Below are 6,057 nucleotides of genomic sequence, written 5' to 3' on the forward strand. Positions count from 1 at the left end.
GTATTATATATTATATATTATATTTTATATATATTTATATATAATTATATTATATTATATAATTAATTATATTATATTATATATATATTATAATTATATATATTTATATATAATTATATATACTATAATTATATATAATTATATTATATATTTATATATAATTATTATATATATAGAATTATAAATTATAAATATATATATAATTATATTATATATTATATATATTATATATATATTTATATATAATTATATATACTATAATTATATATAATTATAGTATATATATAATATATATATAATCTATAATCTGTCTTTCTAACCAAGTACCCTCTTGAGGCTCCCAGATAGTGCGAGAGCAGGCATGGCGCCCATTGGCTGGCCTGCATCTTCATTCCGGGAGCAGGGCGGTAGGAGATGGAGCAAGCCCAGGAGCAGAGCACAAATGTAGCTCCCCAGGACCGTGGTTTCCCGGCTGCCGGTACTAGTGTCATAACCACAGGCTCCTCAGACCCTCTGGAAAACTTGGAGCCTCAGCCTTCGGAGCAGCGGGTGCACTGTGTCGCCCAGCAGCAAACGTTGGCACGTAAACCCCTCATCGTCTGGTTCCGCCCAAGACGTAGTTCCTGAGTCTCGATCCACGCCGTGGAGCTTCACCCATCAGCCTCAGACTGACAAGAGTAAAGAATTCGCCAGATTGTCATTTTGTCCCAAGCTGGATCCAGCCAAGGTCTGCTGTTTTTGCCTTCCCGGAAACGGATCACCACACAGGAAAGGAAGCAAGGCCTCGGCTCCTGCTATGGAAAGAAAAAGAGACGGTCCAGGTTAGCCAGGACATGAGCAAGAGAGCTGACCTTGGCTAAGGGGCTACTCCTGAGACTTTGCATCTTTAGGGAGTGATGGGGGGAGAAAAACGAAAAAAAACAGAGCTAGTCAAAGTTTATTCACAGCATGGAGAGCAGAGTATAAAGTCCAGCAGCTAACTGGCTGTGTTATGAGCTAACATATTTACATGGGTTTCAGGCTTCATCCTGGCAGTAAGATTCTAGATTGCCCACTTTATCTATGCTTGGTTTCACAAGTTTCCTAAATTCTCATGTTTCCTAACTTTAATTTTTTAATTGAGGGTCAAGTTCTCCAGGACAGCCATCCTCTCTTGCTGTCTTCCATTCTTGCTGAAGAAATCTCAAACCCCTGTGTCCGTGGTTATTAAAGGGTACGTGGCACAGCAATAATCTGTAAGCGGGAAGAAACTATACATCATGTAGTCCAGCCCCCTATTCCTTCAGGTGAAGGAAGAGAAGCCAGTTGAAGCTAAGTTGCTTGTTCTAGGTCATTGTATCCATTTAATGGGATACATGGAACTTTAATCTTTAACTCCTGATCACCTCCATGACACCTTGCTAGTTTCACTGCCACTAGCAGATTAGGAATATTCTCGTGTTTAGAATTCTCCCTATTATTCTAAGTTGCTATGAGTAAAGAAGCTCCCCCATTAATTTACCTTGAATGCGTTCAAGCATTTCTTCCTTCGTATCTGTATTATTTTTTTTTGACTTGGAATAAGACATGGGAGAGATTAGGTTTGAACATAAAGCTGTACTCCTCGCTGGAATTCAGACATGTCTGGGTACACTGCAGCATTTTCTGGAACAAATATACAATATAAATTGCCAATTTCATTTATTCAACAACTATTTACTGAATACCTACTATGGGCTACACACTGTGATAGGCAGATACACAAACACACACACACACACAAATGATATACATAAAGATCTATATTGTGCTAAGTGCTGTGAAAAAAATCACGAAGTTAGGGATTAGCTTTGGGCAGGAAGTTACACTTTATGTCAAGCACTAAAGGAAAACAGGCATTTACTTACAAGACGTGAACATTTACAGAACTGTGCTCAGGAGACTGTGTTTTGTTTTTGGATAAAGCTTTCCCTACCCCTTGGTGATTGGCCAATGCCCTTATTCTACATCGGTTAATGTGCTGCACAAAGGTAATTCTAATTATTGGTGACCAATTAAGTAGTGCTCTACTTTCTTATTAAATATATGGTTATTCATTCACTTAGACAGCCCCTATGTTGCCTTTTAAACCACATCTTAGCAAGGCTAGACCAACTGTCATCCACAAGGATGAGCAAATTCTTCAGTGTCCACGTTCCTCTTCCCTGCTCTGGATCAGAAATGGTTCACGTACTTAACTCTCTTTAATTATTTGTTGAAATGAGTGGAAGTTCTAGCTACATTCTTGCCACTGCTTTCAAGTTTCTGGCAGGAGCTCGCACTTACTCATACCCTTGACGGGAGATAGTTTTCATCTATCTGGAAGATTGAACACTGAACAAATGAACAATCTGAGGAGAAATGAACAGCAGGGTTGAACAGTAAAGGGACACTTGGCAACCTCTTTAGTTAACTTCTACCTGTTTAGAGCCATCACAACCTCTGCAATATACAGGTGATGAAACATAAAATAGAAATAAATGTGAATTTCACATAATTTGAAGAAAACACAAGTTTCTAAAAGCAAAAGTTATGTAGATAATAATCATTTATAACTTAACAGTTTTCACTTGGGCATGCATGTTAATTACAGTAAGGAAACAATACAGCACATGATTCACAGTTCTTCAACCATAAAGGGCAACCCATGTGACTCCAAAAGCTATCAATAGATTGCTATTGCTTCTAAGAAGATAAAAATAGAGAGTTGTGGGTTTGTTTTTTTGTTTTTGTGGGGTTTGTTTTGAGACAGAGAGAGTGCATGTGCATGCCAGCAGGGAGCAGAGGAGACAGAGAGAAGGAGAGAGAGAGAGAAGCTCAACCAGGCTCCACACCCAGCACAGCACCTGACATGGGGCTCGATCCTGTGAGATTGTGACCTGAGCCAAAATCAAGAGTCAGTCGCTTAACTGACTTAGCGACCCAGGTACCCCAGTTTGGATTTTTTTATATACATAACATGGTTTAAATAAATTAGTACTTCATTCTAAATACAAAGTCAGGACTAACACACCAGAGGCAAGGAAAACAAAAGCAAAAATGAACTCTTGGGACTTCATCAAACTGAAAAGCTTCTGCACAGTGAAGGAAACAATCAGCAAAAATAAAAGGCAACCTACGGAATGGGAGAGGATACTTCCAAATGACATATTGGATAAAGAGTTAGTTTCCAAAATTTATAAAGAACTTATCAAACTGAACCCCCGAAAAACAAATAATCCAGTGAAGACATGAATAAACACTTTTCCAAAGAAGACATCCAGATGCTTAACAGACACATGAAAAGATGCTCAACATTACTCATCATCAGGGAAACACAAATCAAAACCATGATGAGATACCACCTCACACCTGCCAGAATGGCTAAAACTAACAATACAAGAAGCAACAGGTGTTGGGGAGGATTCGGAGAAAGGGGAAACCCTCTTGCACTGTTGGTGGAAATGCAAACTGGTGCAGCCACACTGGAAAATAGTATGGAGGTTCCTCAAAAAAATAAAAATGGAACTACCATACAATCCAGTAATTTTACTACTCAGTATCTACCTAAAAATACAAAAATACTAATTCAAAGGGATACATGCACCCCTATGCTTATAGCAGCATTATTTACAATAGCTAAACTATGGAGAGAGCCCAAATGTCCATTGAGTAATGAATGGATAAAGAAGTGTGTGTGTGTGTGTGTGTGTGTGTGTGTGTGTGTGTATGTGTGTATTGGAATATTACTCAGCCATCAATAAGAATGAAGTCTTGCTATTTGCAACAACATGGATGGAGCTAGAACATATTATGCTGAGTGAAATAAGTCAGTCAGAGAAAGACAAATATCATATGATTTCACTCATATGTAGAAATCAAGAAACAAAACAGATGAACGTATGGGAATGGGGACAAAAGAGGAGAAAAGGAAACAAAACACAAAAGACTCTTAACAATAGAGAACAAACTGAAGGTTGATGGAGGAAGGTGGGTGGGGGGTCCACTAGACGGGTGAGGGGTATTAAGGAGGGCACTAGTGATGAGCACTGGGTGTTGTATGTAAGTGATGAATCACTGAATTCTACTCCTGAAACCAATACTGCACTGTCTGTTAACTAACTAAAATTTAAACAAACAAACAAAAATAAAGTCAGGACTAACAGCATAAGACACAATTCAATTTCTACAAACATGGTCCAAAGTTTTGAATCACTTAAAGCACTGTTTCCCCCACTCACCTGATAACTGCAGGTCATTATAATTCTTGATTTCAGATTCCGATCATGAGACAGGAAAAGAGCAATAAGGATAGGAATAGAATCAGGCTTCAAGCATTTCTGTGACAAAATGAATTATGGAGTAAGAAGGAACATAGATTTACCATCATGGCTCTGTAGTTGACATAGTGACCCAGAGGCTCTTAAGGGCTTGTCATACTATGAGAGTTACCAAATAAAAAGCTCAAATGATTTGAAATTATATTCGGATTTTTTTCTTAGTAAATTCATTTGTAGGTAATTGAAAAAAAAATATTCAGAATAGAATGGGTTTCTCAAAATGCATTTAAGTAGCCATTTCAGTACACGTTTTGCATAGAATTTTAGCCAGTATGTTGAGTTTCCATTTTGTGTTTGATGCCTTTCAGCAGATTGTCAATCACCAATAAAAAATTTTTTAAAAAAGTGGCTTTGTGGTCTAATAAATACTGGTGACTTTTTAAGATGTCAATCTTAAAAAGGGGAAAATGCAAGATTATGTATGTTCTAAACATACACAATTTAAGCAGGGGCCCCTGGGTGGCTCAGTTGGTTGGGCATCCGACTTCAGCTCACATCATGATCTCACAGTTCGTCAGTTCAAGCCCTGTGTCGGGCTCTGTGCTGACAGCTCAGAGCCTGGAGCCTGCTTCGGATTCTGTGTTTCCCTTTCTCTGTGCCCCTCCCCACTCATACTCCGTGTCTCTCTCTCTCTCAAAAATAAAGATTAAAAAAAATTTTTTAAATAAGTAAAAATAAAAATAAATTTAAGCAAATATATTTTCTTAGCAATCACAAAGAACAGGGTAAAGAAACAACTTCTTGGAAGAGGGGGGAAAAAATCCATGAACTGAAGACAGGTTGTCGATCAGATGACCGATATAGTGTGGAAAATTTTCTAGTCATTGGGAAAAACTTACATATGTGTAGAATCTATAAAATAACAGATAATGGAGCCACAGCAAAAAATTTGTATGTGATATTTTAAGTTGTGAGTGGGTCTTCAATTGGTTGTCCCAAAATGTTGCTACCTAACCAATCAAGACCATCAGATAGGCTTCTGTGCCTGAGCATCTTCATTTGTTACAAGGCCCTCAAATCTTAACTATGTATATATTCCTGTGAGATATTTCATGCAAAAACCATTCTACTGTGGTCCACTGCCTCTAAAATTTCAGCCCCAGGTGAGCTGTTTTTGAGCCCCAGGTGTAGAGAAAAAATCCGGTTCTCCACTTTCCCAAACGTCTTGCAAAGTTTCCCTTTAAGCTCTATTTTATGCTAAAGAAATTCCCCATGTTTTAGGTCAGTACAAGGTCAAACCAGAGGTGTACTTTGTAAATAAAAGCATGACCCATAAAGTGATTTGTTTCATTTTCCAGTGCAAACGTTATTTGAAGTAAAGATAATACATTTGTAATTGATATAATCTTTTACTCTGCCTCAGCTTTGTACATCGGGAGCTTTCAGACTTCAAGAGAGCGGTTTGCATGCTTCGACTTGCTCGCGTTCAAGGATCCGGATTCACTAGTTAACATTCTCCAGTCTTGGCAACTCTGTGAAGACTAACGGGTGTTGCTGTTGAAGAAAAAGGTATAGCAACAAATAGAAGAAAAGGAAATTTATGTAATTTGTACTTGCCTCATTAGATGGCAGCACAACATTCCAAAACCAAAGTCTTTAACATTTTGGTGAAGGATAGGATCTCCCTTACATGTTGTAAAAGAGAATGAAATGAGCTAAAATCAAGTCTTTACATGAGCTCTCTCTACTGTACCTTGAATGTATCCATCTAAACTCAAAT

The sequence above is a fragment of the Panthera onca genome, chromosome B1 (genome assembly GCF_046562875.1).
Source record: "Panthera onca isolate mPanOnc1 chromosome B1, mPanOnc1 haplotype 2, whole genome shotgun sequence".
NCBI lineage: Eukaryota > Metazoa > Chordata > Mammalia > Carnivora > Felidae > Panthera > Panthera onca.